Source organism: Leptonychotes weddellii, chromosome 1 (genome assembly GCF_054177405.1).
Source record: "Leptonychotes weddellii isolate Sample4059 chromosome 1, ASM5417740v2, whole genome shotgun sequence".
Lineage (NCBI taxonomy): Eukaryota > Metazoa > Chordata > Mammalia > Carnivora > Phocidae > Leptonychotes > Leptonychotes weddellii.
Window position 1 is genome coordinate 142,515,288 of NC_138369.1, and position 15,134 is coordinate 142,530,421.

Genomic DNA, 15,134 nt, shown 5'->3' on the forward strand with positions numbered 1-15,134 from the left:
CAGTGTATTCTAAAAAGCAGAATGAGTTCTGTAGCTAATTGCTAAATAGGTTCGAATGAACAGAAAGTCCAAGAAGAGGTAAATATGGTAATTTAGCCTTAAAAGTTCAGGTCCTGAACTTTTAATCCTAGGAAGGTATTTGAAGTAAGATTCAAAAATCAGATATGACAGAATCACTCTAACATAAGCCTCCAAGGTTTTCAGGTACTGATAGTGCTGTTAAAACAAAACAAAACAAAATTAAGACCAGACATTTTTGTAAGTGTTTGTTATAGGAAAGAAATAGATTAGAAATTAGAAGGGCATTGCAATGAGCTGAACTTGGTTTTATATTTGAAAAATGTGAAATGCCTGGCATGCAGCTAGGGTTATAGGTATAACAATTAGGAGTATGGGTACAACTTAAGGCTCAAATAAGTGGGCAGTCATGAGAGATTTGTAAGGTAAGACTTTTTAGAAAAAAAGTTTGCTAAAACTTTGTAGTAATAGGATGTCTACATTCAGAGACCAAAAGTAGAATGAGCCAGCAAGTGTTACAGAAAGATGTCAGAGGGAAGGAGGGCTAGAGTGTTAGTTTTTCAGGGAGCCATCCAGCAATCATTATAAGGGAGGAGGTGGATGGCAGTGGGTTAGCAACAGGATTAAAGAGCACGGAAAATTCTAAGGTGGTTTAAGTCAGCCTCTGATGGGACACAAAAAGGTGTGCAAAATCATGATAATGTACAGCAGCTTATGTCAGTTTCTATGTGTTTAATTAAAATAAAATGGCATATATACATGTGAATATGCATACATTCTTATGTATGGGCACATGTTATCTTTCCAGGAATCTTAAGAACAGAGAAAATAACACAACAAAAATGTTGTGCACCTTACTTGCTAACCAGAAGGCTTCAGAACTCAGGGAGCCAGCCACATCCCTCTACCTCCAATACAAATATTTATTGCATAAACTGATCAGAGAAATATCTCACTATGACTCAGCTAAAACTTCACTTCGAGAAGAGTAAGAAACTGCTGCTAGTGGGAGCCAGGAAAGGGAGTGTTCCTCAATGGGCACTCCTATTTGTTTGTTAACATCCCCTGGACCCTCTTCCCTGTAGCAAAAGTGAAATATGGCTCTGTCTCCACTTTTGTGTACAGAGGAACAAGGGAAGTCAGAGGATGTCTTATAGATTGTACAGAAACACAGAGGGAATGAACACTCTGTGGAGCACTTTTTACAGTTGCTGCGTGCTAAACCCGGGTTGCGCCATTTCATCCCCACTACCCATACTGTGCAGTAACTAGGATGAGAGGAGGAAATTGAGCTTAGAAAGGTTCTATGAAATGAACCACAGCACCAATTAAAAGGCAGAGCTGTAATGCAAACCCAAGTCTCTCTGTCTTACTAAATGTCCTTCTCTTCACAGCCTTATCTCAATGACATGAATTCCAGAGCCTTTTCCAGGCAGGAGCTAAAATAGCAATGAAAGATTAACCATGTGTTAACTGCAATGTTTGCCTATCTCCTTCCCCAGCCCCAGTCTAGCACTTGATTAGCCTTATAAGTTAGTGTCACTTTTTTACTTCCTTTCATTAAAAAAAATCCTTATAAAATACTCTTACCCTCAGTGAGATAAAATTACCTTTCCTAAAGACAAGCTAGAATAGCTGCATCCATGTGAGTTTATGCACTTCTATGAGGTCTGAGATGAGAGAACACAACCTTCACTAAGGATAGCTAGATGTTGAACACTGATGTAAACAGAGACACACATCTTGTTACTGAGATACCTGAAATTTGTTGCCTGATGACAACAAGCAATCCAGTAGCTAGCTAGACACCACTGGTCAATAAGTGTATTGTAACACAATGGAGCAATGGTACCCAGGGATCTAGATTATCAGTCATGATATGCTCCATCCATCCCACTTGGGAAAATTAGTACCCTACTCAACAACTTAGCAGTGTCAGACCTTCATGCCAAAGAAAACAGTATCCTATAAATGGAATATAACAAATTCCAGGCTACCAAAGCTCTAGCCTTTTGGACAAGGGTAGTATGTTTGCTGGCACAGGATGTCTTATTTACTTATTTATTGGTTTGTCTGTCTGATTGCTTATTTCTTTTTGCTAATTCAAGTAAGTGATTTATGCAGTCTGGAACTAGGCAAATGGCTAAAGTCTTATTCTTGGTGTCTTGCTTTGGATTCTGAACAGGTCCAACATACTGAAAAATTTGAAACATAAACTTGGAGCCCTATCATTCAGGTGGCATAGCCTCATTTAAAAAAATCCAAAAAGAACTATTTAAAATTAGACAGCATTGATGAATTTGATATTCCAAATGATTCAGCCTGCCATACCTGACAAAGAACTGTGTTCTTCAGTTACAATGACATACTAAGGGGTAACAAAGGCATTACCCAAAGAAGGAAATCAAAAGACCTGCACTTCTCAGTGACCTCCTCTTTGTTATTCCTTTCAGGAGGTCAATCAATTTGGAAGATATAGATGGGATCTTTTTAAACTTGGTAGATGCACCTAAATTAGAGCTAAAGTTATCTATGAAATTCTATGATTTTATGACATAACATTGCTATTTCAGTTTCAAGATGTTCCTGTGGTTTCTTTGACCCTATTTTATAGATTCTATAAAATTTTCCTCTTTGAGTTTATCAAATTATATTTTTCTCATTATTTTCCACTTTCCAATAAGAGCTTTAATGATGGTTCTAGGAAATATTTTAGCTTTTAATTTTACCTTTTTCATAGCCAACAGTTAATGTAATTGCCCTAAAACAATAATATTTTAAATATTAAGTTATAGACACAAAGAAGTTAAGGACAATTTCATGTTTAGCATACAGTTGAAAAGTTTATAGCAAAAACAAAAATAAAAGTAAACAAAATACACTTGACAGATTACAAATTTTTATTTATAAAATCATGGCTCTAAAGTTCCTGGGTAGAATTTTTTGTTGGTCTGAAATCAAGAAAGATAACACTGGGAATTTTTTTTAACATAATATCTTTATTGAAATATGATTAACATAGCATATAATTCACCCATTTAAAGTGTACATTTCAATTTTTTTTTACTATATTCACAGGTTTGTGAAAACACAACCACAATTATTTTTAGAGTATCTTCATCCCTCTAAAAATAAATTTTGTACCAGTTAATAGTCACTTCCCATTTCCTCCCAGAAACCCTCAATATTTGGCCACAATGAATCTACTTTCTGACCCTATAGGTTTGCCTATGGAGGACATGTCATATACTGTTTTTTGTATTTTGTGAGTGGCTTCTTTCATTTAGCATGTTTTCAAAGTCCATCTATGTTGAGGCATGTATAAGTACTTCATTCCTTTATACTGCCTAAAATATTCTTTTTTTAAATTTTTTTAAATGCAGCGTTGTTCTTTATATTTCCATGGTATACAGTAATGAAAATACATGAAGACTGAACCATACCAGCAACTTTCATCACCCGTCTTCACATTCATCAGAGCTTTCTTCACTTAGCTCCTCACTGCTTTCTCCTTCACTCTCACCGCTACTATCTTCTTCACTATCTTCATCATCTTTCTCAAGATTTTGGGATTTCTCCATCAGCAACATTTCTTCAATAAGTGAGAAAAACTCCTTGGCCTCATGATTTTCTGGTTCATAGAGTAGGATCACCTGACATAATTTTTTTGCCAAATGGTAGTCTTGGCCCATTTCTGCTCTCAGGAATTCTGCCATTAATTCTAATGGGGCATGAGTATCCTTATTAGGGTTACTGTCTTCATCATTATCTTCATCATTGGTATCATCTTCACCATCATTGTCCGTTGATTTAGACAACTTATCATCAATATCCTGAGGGCGATGTTCGTTATTTTTCTCCTGCGCTGCAAGGACTGCATCTTCGCTCACTTGACCTGTGCTTTCCTTTAAGAAGGAAGATGACCATAGCTTAGACTGTAGATTCGTTTCTGTATCTTTATTTTCAATACACTTTGAAGATACTCTATTTTCAGTATTCCTTAAAAAGCTGTATTTTCAATATTTTTTGAAGAGACTTCCTTCTCTGACATTGCTTCATTTGGTTCAATCATCACTTTCTCTTCTCGCGCGCCGCTTCGGCAGCTGTGAAGCTCCGGAGCCGGAACCCGCTCATGGTCCTCTCACACTGCCGGTCTGCAGGGCAGACACCACAGGCCAGCCCAGCTCGCGCGGTTCACGTGGAGTTCGGAGCGAGGAACCAGAGACACAGCATCGCCATGGAGATGAGACCACGGGCTCGCTGAATAATATTCTATTGTCTGAATATACCCCATTTTATTTATCCATTCATCAGTTGATGAACATGTGGGTTGTTTCTGCTTTTTGCCTATAAATAATGCTGCTATGAGTATTTGTATTCAGTTTTGAGTGAACATAGATTTTCATTTCTTTGGAGTACTTGTCCTAGGAATAGAATTGCTGGGTTGTATGGTAAATCTATGTTTAACTGAGGAACTGAAAGATTGCTTTCCAAAGTGGCGATACCATTTTACATCCCTATGAACAGTGTTTAAGGGTTCCAATTTCTCTAACTACATCCTTGTCAACACTATTATCTATGCTTTTTATTATTATTACTATAGCCATCATATTGAGTGTGATAATGATATCTCATTATGGCTTTGGTGCATTTCCTTTTTATTTTTTAAAGATTTTATTTATTTGCCAGAGAGAGAGCACCAGCAGGGGGACCAGCAGAGGGAGAAGTAGGCTCCCCGCTGAGCAGGGAGCCCAACGTGGGGCTCAATCCCAGGACCCAGAGATCATAACCTGAGCCAGTCGGAGATGCTTAACCCACTGAGCCACCCAGTCACCCCAATGGTGCATTTCCTTAAGGGTTAATAATGTTGAGCATCTTTCCATGTGCATATTAGGCATCCGTATATCTTCTTGGGATAAATGCCTATTTAGATCCTTGGCCCGTTTCTACAACGGATTATTTGTCTTTTTGACTTGTGAGAGACCATTATATAATCCAGATCTACAAATCTCTTACCAGATGTTATTTGCAAATATTTCCTCTATTACACAGGTTATATTTTCACTTTCTTGATGGTATCCTTTGAAGCACAAAACTTTAAATTTGAGGAAGTCCAATTAATTTTTTTCTAATGCCACTTGCACTTTAGTGTCATATCGAAAAAAGATTGGCCTAAACCAAAGTCACATGGTTTATTCCTATATTTTCTTGTAAGAGTTTTATAGTTTTAACTCATACATACCTCTATAATTCATTTTGAGTTACTTCTGGGTGTGAGGAAGGGATCTAACTTCATTCTTTTGCATGCAGATAGTAATTATCTCAAACCATTTACTAAAAAGATAATTTTTTTCTTTATTGAATTGCCTTGGCACCTCTCTCCAAATTGATCATAAATGTAAAGGTTCCTTTTGGACTCTCAATTCTATTTCATGGACTATATGTCAATCCTTGGCCAGTGCCACTGTTATCTTAATTATGGTAGCTTTGCAGTGAGGCTTTCCCCCCAGATTTATTAAGGATTTATTTCAATAATCACTGACATACAACACTGCATACATTTAAGGTATACAATGTCATAATTTGATACACATATATATTGCAAAACAATTACCACAATAATATATTAGTTAACAAATAGATCGCCTCACATAATTACATTTTTTTCTGTGATGAGAACATTTAAAATTTACTATCTTGACAACTTTTAAGGATATAACATAGTATCATTAATTCTAGTCACCACGCCATATAACTGATCCCCAGAACTTATTCATCTTATAACTGGAAGTTTGTACCCTTTGAACAACATCTCCCCATTACCCCCCCAACCACTGACAACCACCATTCTACATTCTGTTTCTATGAGTTTGGCTTTCTTTAAGATTCCACATATAAGTGTAATCATGCAATATTTTTCCTTCTCTGATTTATTTCACTTAACATAATGCCCTCAAGATCTATCCAAGTTGTTCCAAATGGCAGTATTTCCTTTTTAATACTGAATGATATTCCATTTGTGTACACACACACACACATACACACACACACACATCTTTTTTTATCCATTCACCTGTTGATGGACACGTAGGTTGTTTCTATATTTTGGCTACTGTGATTTCATTTTCTTCAGATATATACCCAGAAATGGAATTGCTGGATCATCTGATAGCTCTATTTTTAATTTTCTGAAGAACCTCTATACTGTTTTCTCTAGTGGCTGTACCAATTAACATTGCACCAACAGTGCACAATGGTTCCCTTTTCTCCACATCCTCACCAACAATTGTTATCTCTTGTCTTTTTGATAATAGCCATTCTAAGAGATGTGAAGTGATAACTCATTATCATGATTCAGTAGGTCTGGAGTACAGCCTAATATTCTGCTTTTCTTTTTTCTTTTTTTTTTTAAGATTTTATTTATTTATTTATTTAATTTATTTGAAAGAGAGAGTGGGGGAGGGAGAAAGAGAGGAAAGAATCTCCAGCAGACTCCGCACTGAGTGTAGAGCCCAACAGAGGGCTCTATCCCAGGACCCTGAGGTCATGATCATGACCTGAGTCGAAATCAAGAGTTGGACACTCAACAGACTGAGCCACCCAGGCACCCCAAGATTCTGCCTTTCTATCTAACTTCAAAGTGATGCTGATGCCACTGATATATGGGGCCACACATTGAGTAGCAAGGCTCTAATCTATTTGTAAACCCTCTTCCTTCCATTGCTTCACTGGCTGCAAAGCAAGATGCTAACATGTTACCTCTTTATCCATAGATTTCTCTTGGTGTTTATACTAAATGATTTCATTAGGATAAATAGCAGGGTGATTAGAATATGACTTTCCAAGAATATCACATTCCCTAAGAATCAAATGAATGTGAAATATTTCATAAACTAATAATTATTATGCATAATTGTTTTAAATGTTGACACATAGCTGAGTAGCAGAATAATTAGTCATAAATATAAAGGTAAAGCAAGATTGGATATGTCCAGCTGATGCAGGTTTCATTGGCACTAACTTAGAGAGTTGATATTAAAACTTCTGGGGCTAGATCCTTCTCAGTTCTTGTGTCAGCTGGCTTGAGCTGCCATTACAAAATACCACAGGTTGGGTGGGTTAAACAATAGAAATGTATTTGTCCCCAGTTCTGGAAGCTGGAAGTCTAGTATCAAGGTGCTGGCAGGGTTGATTTCTGGTGAGACCTTTCTTCCTGGTTTCCAGATAGTTGTCTTTTCTTTGTGTCCTAGTCTGGCTCTTCCTCTGTGTGCACATATTTCTGGTGTCTCTTCCCCTTCTTATAAGGACACCAGTCCTATTAGATTAGGGCCCCACGCTTATGACCTCTTTTAACTTTAATTATCCCCTTAAAGGCTCTAACTCCAATACAGTTACACTGGGGGTTAGGGATTAAAACATATGGATTTTTAGAGGGACACAATTCAGTCCATAACAGACTCCTCTTATCTTTATGTTTAAATCTCTTTATAACTGTTGCACGATTTTTCTCTAATTTTAAGGCCAAATTCAGATGGAAAAATACTCACAGCAATAGATACCATTGGTACAGATGAAAAAAAAAATTAAGTTTTTTTTCTCTCAGCAGTTTTACCTTTCTTCAACTGCATAAATTATTGTAATCTACTCTTTTTATTAGATAACCAGCTAGTAGTTATTTGCTAATTTATAGCATCTACATAAAAATGCCCCTTATAATTTTGAAACCTGTCCTTAGACACAGCTAGCCCCCTGAAAGGGAGCATGACCCTTTCCACAAAATGAAACATTTTAAACAACATTAAACAAAGCATAAGAAGATTATTAAGCTATGATAGGGTACTCTACAATTACAAAAAATTTCTCTTAATTATATGTTGCTCTGACACTCAATAGAAAATGCAGATGAGCCATTTAATGCATTTATAAGTAAGATCAAATTTGAATATTCCAACTAAATATGCCAGTATTATCTGCTATTACCTCCTTGCTTGGGTCTTGTTTTTTCCCCTCACCTTTGGCCGAACCTTATTACTAAAACAGAGATTCTAGTTTCAGGCTTTTAATCCTATAAAGCAATCAAAAAAGAAAACATTCAAAACATCATTTAAATATTCATTTTTGGAATATAAGCCTAACTTGACATTACTAGAGTCAGGCTATTGGAGTTTTGCTCCAAGGTAATAATCCTTTCTCTAACACAAAGTCCACATATAATCATTTGTGCACTTTTACTCATGAAATAAAACCACAGGAGGTGTTGGTCTGAGTAAAAGACAAGTGCATGGGCGCCTGGGTGGCTCAGTTGGTTAAGCGACTGCCTTCGGCTCAGGTCATGATCCTGGAGTCCCGGGATCGAGTCCCGCATCGGGCTCCCTGCTTGGCAGGGGGTCTGCTTCTCCCTCTGCCCTCTTCCCTCTCATGCTCTCTGTCTCTCATTCTCTCTCTCTCAAATAAATAAATAAAATCTTAAAAAAAAAAAAAAAAGACAAGTGCATAATGGTGAAAAGAAACAAATACAAATGGAGACTTTTTTTTTTCTTCAATGTCTCCCTTTAAGATTTGGTTTTAGAATGAGTCATGCAGGCATATTATGTTGGTTCTCCATTGTCTGAGGGTCAGAACAGTTTGAAAGGAAGGACAGTGACAGGATAATTTTTGTTTAAATGCAAACACACATGCACAAATGCACTCTCTCTGTCTCTGTCTCTCTTTCTCTCTCTCTCTCACACACACACACACACACACACATTCCCCTAAGGAAGAATTTCTTATAATCCTAGATTTTCTTTTCCTTTTTTTTAAGATTTTATTTATCTATTTGAGAGAGAGGGAGAGAAAGCACGAGTGGGGGGTGCAGAGGGAGAAGCAGACCCCCACTGAGTGGGGAGCTCAACCTGGGGCTCCATCCCAGGACTCTGGGATGGTGACCTGAGCCAAAGGCAGACGCTTAACTGACTAAGCCACCTAAGTGCCCCCAATCCTAGATTTTCACTTTGACTTCATTTTACATATATTTTTTAGTTCAACTCCAAAATGTTGCTTTTCTTGAGGTGGTTTTGTTCTCTTAGCTGGCATAGTCTTATTTTTTAAAAAGTCATTAAGGGTGTAATTTGGAAAATCTACATTTGAAAAGAAATACTAGTTTAATTTACAAAAACTTTTCATCAAAGCTAAGCGGCAAAACTAAGTTGTATTGTCACTGCAAATATAGTTTTTGAAAAATTAATTACATTATATATGTTTTATTCTTGGAAACGTTAAATAATAGAAAGCAAACACAAAGATCTTATCATTGGTCTTTCATGCAATTATACCTTTGTAAATTAGGCTGACAAATTTACCTAGCTTCCTTCTTTCCTACTGCTTACTATCATTAAAAAATTGAGTGATGAATGGTTCTTAATCAAAATGAAAGACTCTACTCACCAAAAAAACAACACCAAGAAATAAAAAGATGTAGAAAAAGAAAAATGTCGGGGCACCTGGGTGGCTCAGTCAAGCGTCTGCCTTTGGCTCAGGTCATGATCCCAGGGTCCTGGGATCGAGCCCGGCATCAGGCTCCCTGCTCGGTGGGAAGCCTGCTTCTCCCTCTCCCGCTCCCTCTGCTTGTGTTCCCTCTCTCACTGTGTCTCTCTCAGTCAAATAAATAAATAAAATCTTTTAAAAAAATGTCATTTTCTTCTATCCTTTTAAGTTATCTGCTGAGAGCCTTGTAATAGAAGACAAATTAATAACAGAAAGGCATACAAATTATATTTAAGTTTTACAGGACAGGGTTTTTGGAAGGAAATGAAGACCTAAAGAAATTGTTAAACCTTTTCTATGTGACCTGAACTTCCTCACAACATGGTTCCAAGGGTAAGTGTCCAGAGAATAGCCAAGCAAAAGTCCTAATGCCTTTCATGATCTGGCTGCAGAAGTCAAATTGCATAACTTTCCCATATTCTACTGGTCAAGACATTTACAAAAGCCCACCCAATTTCAAGGGCGGGTAATAAAGACTCTTCACCTCTTGATGAAGGTACATCAACACCGAATTGTAAGAAGAGTATATTGGATGAGATACACACACATACATACACAGAATAATCTTTGAAGAAACAATCTGCCATGGAGATCACATAAATCACAAATTCTTTTGTATCCATTTTATGAGTTTCATTCCCCTAAGAATGTCATCATATAAGAACACTAAGCACACAAAAGGAAAATTACTGAACAGAAGTACGGGGTATCCAAAAAGGGAAGGGAAATATGAAAGACCAAATTCACCTGCTTTTTGCCAGCCTTCCCAGACCATGTGGGTGAGAAAACACTATTCAAAAGTTAAAATCTCACAATAAAGTATGATCTCAATCATATAAAAGTTAAAAATACTTAATAAACACTTTTAATTAAATATAGATGGTTATTTGCCTACAATCACAATAATCACCATTTACTGAGTGCTTTCAAAGTGATGAGAATTTTGAATGCACACACTCAACTAAATTTTGTCCTTAAGACAACCCCATGATATAGGCTTATTTTAATCCCCATCTTAGAGGGTAAAAAAGCAAGTCTATAAAAGTTAAATAATGTATCCAAGGTCACGCAACTCATCAGTGGCAAAGCTGGGACCTTAACCTCTGAGTGCACTGTAACTTTTCTGATTAAGTTCCAAAGTCCCAACAGAAGAACATACATCAGTACTCTAAAAGTATACATACCACTAACTGCAATATGTATAAATTAGGCCATAAGTAAACTTAAAATCAGCTTTTTGTTATCATCTACCTTCCACTTAAGAGTTTCTAAAGGGAAGATATGGGTTAAGAGAAGGGAGTACAAATATGACAGAAAATGAAAACTTAAAAGATTCTTCAGGCACAGTACTCAAATTAGTAAGAGAGTTTAACATGCTTGCAGAAATATAAGATTACTATATAAAAACCATTCCCCCCCACAACAACAGAATTTTCATTTCAAAAAATACATATAATAACATTAGCAATTTAAAGTACCTAGAAAAATATGACAAAAATATATAAGACCTATTGGAGAAGATTTAAAACATTTTTGAAAAACACTGAAGAAATAAATGAAAAAATAAATAAATGGATAGGAAGATACAATACCATAATGATGTCATTGACCTAAAATTGGTCTTTAGATGTAATACAATTCCCATCAAGATATCAAGAGAGTTTGTAAAGACACTGCAAAAGTTAATTTTAAAATTTGTATGGAAAAGCAAAGACCAAGAATAGCTAAGATACAAGAAAGAAAGAAAGAAAGAAAGAAAGAAAGAAAGAAAGAAAGAAAGAGAGAGAGAAAGAAAGAGGGGGAGAGAGAGAGAAAGAAAGAAAGGAAGGAAGGGAGGGAGGAAGGAAGGAAGGAGGAAGGGAGGGCAGGAGGAAGTTAGTTGCTCTTTTTAATATTGTTTTGACTATCTACTGCTTTGTAGGAAACTATCCCAAATTTTAGTGGCTTAAAACAAGTATTTAATTAATTTCATGATTTTATGGATCAGGAATGTGGGCAGGGTTTGGCTAGTATATCAGTAAAAATTCAATCAAGAAGTAAAACCAGTAAGATTTATTACAAAAATTTATTTATTTCAAGGAATTGGCCTACTTAATTCTGGGAGCTGCCTAAGTAAGTCTGTATGGGAGAAAATCAGGAAGGAAAGATTATATGGAGGTCTGAATTCCATGGACATAGGCATAAACTGCTGTCTGAAGGCAGAATTTCTTTTCTCCCTTGAGAAACATACAGGCCTGCATTTAAGGCAATCCAACAAATTAAGTTAAGCCTACCAGGATAACTACCCTTACTTAAAGTCAACTGATTAGTGGCTTTAACTGCATCTGAAAAATCCTTTCACAGCAGTACCTAAATTAGTACTTGACTGAATAAGGGGAGATGGTAGCCCAGCCCAGTTGGACATATCAGGAAGCTATCACAGCTAGGTTGTTATTTTATTTACTTATTTTTTTACTTCATGTGATGTCCACTGGGATCATTCAGTGGTACTAAGATGGATGCGAATTGGTCTGGATGGTCCAAAACAGCTTCACTCAAATACCTGGTACCTTGTCAGGAACAGCCAGCAGAATGGATTTAGCTGCTCCCTTCTCCCTCTCCATGTACTCATAAAGTTCTCATCATCTGGCATCTCCAGCAGGGCAGTTAGACTTCCTTCTTGGCAGCACAACAATCCCTTGAACCACACTGAAAACTGTCAGTTATCCTCCTAGTTGTGGAGCTATATTCCACTGGTCAAAGCAAAGAGCAGAACAATTCCTAATAGAGGAGAACAGACTCTACTGTCTGATGGGAAATGTGTCATAAGTGTGCTGCCATCTATAATCTACCATAGATATCCAGACTTATTATACTATAGTAGTAAAGAGAGTGTGGTATCTGCATAGGGATAGAAAGTGACTAAAACAAAACAAGCAAACAAACAAAAAACAAGAAAGTCCAGGCACAGATTTGCACAAGCATGGAACTTGATATATAATAGAAACAGCACGGCAGATTGATGGGAAAAACTAAACTAGAACCTCTACTTAAAACCAAAGACAAAAACTCCAGACGGATTAAAGACTTAAAGGTGAAGTGATTGCACTAACGGGTATTTACCCCAAAGACACAGATGCAGTGAAAAGAAGGGCCATATGCACCCCAATGTTCATAGCAGCAATGTCTGCAATAGCCCAGCTGTGGAAAGAGCTGAGATGCCCTTCATCAGATGAATGGATAAAGAAAATGTGGTCCATATATACAATGGAATATTACTCAGCCATCAGAAAGGATGTATACCCAACTTTTACATCAACATGGATGGGACTGGAGGAGATGATGCTAAGTGAAATAAGTCAAGGAGAGAAAGTCAATTATCATATGGTTTCACTTATTTGTGGAACATAAGGAATAGCATAGAGGACATTAGGAGAAGGAAGAGAAAATGAAGGGGGGGAAATCGGAGGGAGAGATGAACCATGAGAGACTATGAACTCCAGGAAACAAACTGAGGGTCTTGGGTGGGGGGTGGAGGGGTGGGTTAGCCTGGTGATGGGTATTAAGGAGGGCACGTACTGCGTGGAGCACTGGGTGTTATATGAAAACAATGAATCATGGATCACTACATCAAAAACTAATGATGTATTGTAGGGTGACTAACATAACATAATAAAATAAAATTTAAAAAAATAAAGACTTAAAGGTGAAATCAGAAACTTTAAACTTTAAAACTTTTACAAAAATTGTAAGAGGAAAATATAGTTATAAACTTTAGGTAGAAAAGAATTTTTCAATAAATTCCAAAAGCTTTAATCAAGAAAAAAAAAGATCAATTAGACTGCATTTGAGAACTTCATCAAAAAATTCCATAAAAAACATGAAAAAACCTAGCCAAAACTAGGGGAAGATATTTGCAACATATTTAACAAATACATTATTAAAATCCAGAATATATAAATAAATTCTATGGAATAATAACAAAAGACAAACATCCACTAGAAAAATAGGCAAAAAGGTATATATTGGCTTTGCATAGAAGAGGACTAATGAATGACAAATAAACATAAGGGAAAATGTTCAATTTCTTTAGTACATTTGTAATCACAGAAATGCTATTTAGTAACAAGGTATAATATTTTATATACTAGATTGCCTAAAATTAATAAATCTGGTAGTAAGTATTGGCAAAGATATGGAGAAAATGAGAATTTTTATACCATCTGGTTGGTGTTAATTTGGACAATTATTTAGGTAAACAAATTGGCAGTTATCTTGTAAAGGGGAAATGGCATATCCCATGACTAAGCAATCTATTTCCAGGTATTTATCAAAAGTCTTCAAATTGGGCATGCATAATCCTGGAGTACAGGAGGAGCCTCTCATAGGCACAGATACATTTAAGGGAATAAACTGCAGACCCTCAGCTTCCATATGCAATGTATGCATTCTGAAGCTATCTGTCTGAGAATATATATTTAGTAGAGGCTTCACATGTCGTGACAATCACTTTCACAAAATCATCCTTTCTTCCATTTTGTTAAAAAAAAAAAAACCCTCACTCATCTTCAGTTTCATAATGATGCAATCTTCTAAACAGAGCAAAACTGAAGTAAGCCAAATAATGGGAACAATCCAAAATATTAGTGACAGAGAATTCTCCTTTAATGATGATAACATCAGCAATGCTCTGTGGGTTGTATGGCTTTGAATCGTTCCTAGTCTTCTGTAGAAATGTGTTTCTATTAAGGACAAAGTGAGCATTAGAAATACTCCTACACACACACACACACACACACATATCATATTAGGGTACAGTGAATACTTATACATTGTAGGGTGGAATTATGGGAAATGACAATTGTCATTTAGTAGCCTCACTTTCCCATGCCTTGCAATTGTGGAAGAAGGCACTGTGCCTGAGGGAGAGAACCCTCATCTATGACAGGAAAACAAAACAGGATGAGAGTAAGAAATACAAATGATAGCAATAAGCATGAGATAAGGGCTACATGCCTTATCAGTCTATCACAGAATTAATATATCCAGAATATTTTTAAAAGCATCATAGAACTAAAACAATATGCTCCATATCTCATTTCAAAGAATTAAAAATGAAAATGTTTATATTGTTTGTAATGTCTCAGAATTCCATCTTTGAGAAAATGGAACATACAGAGGAGGTAAGAAGTATTTTACATTTTCTGGAACACTTATTATTCATAGGAAAAACATTTCCTTGCATTTAAAAAATCACTGGACACTTACAAATGGTATTTGTTTTTTTGTTTTTTTACTTAGTAATAAATATCCTTTCTGGCGCTTATCAACCACTTCTGTACTTGTTGATTCCTTTCTATGACAATAGAAAGCAGATTTTACTATACATAATGTGCACTTAGCAATGATCCCTGCAACACTTTATGTAAACACTGCACATACTGGTGGCCTAATAAATATCTTCTCTTACCGTGAATTTCCACTGAATCCTGCCTCATTTTAGTAGTCAGCGATAGTTACCCAAGAGCCAGGAACAAATAGAAAAATGATAGTCCCATTCATCTAAAGAGATGCATTTCCAAAGTTTTACTTTATGTTCAATAACTATTTTT

The 15,134-nt window shown here is 36.2% G+C and overlaps 1 pseudogene; it reads right to left on the reverse strand.

The window, feature by feature from the left end:
• Positions 1-3,406: 3,406 nt before the first annotated feature.
• On the reverse strand, positions 3,407-12,146 carry LOC102731127 (glutamate-rich protein 2 pseudogene; annotated as a pseudogene).
• Positions 12,147-15,134: the final 2,988 nt, after the last annotated feature.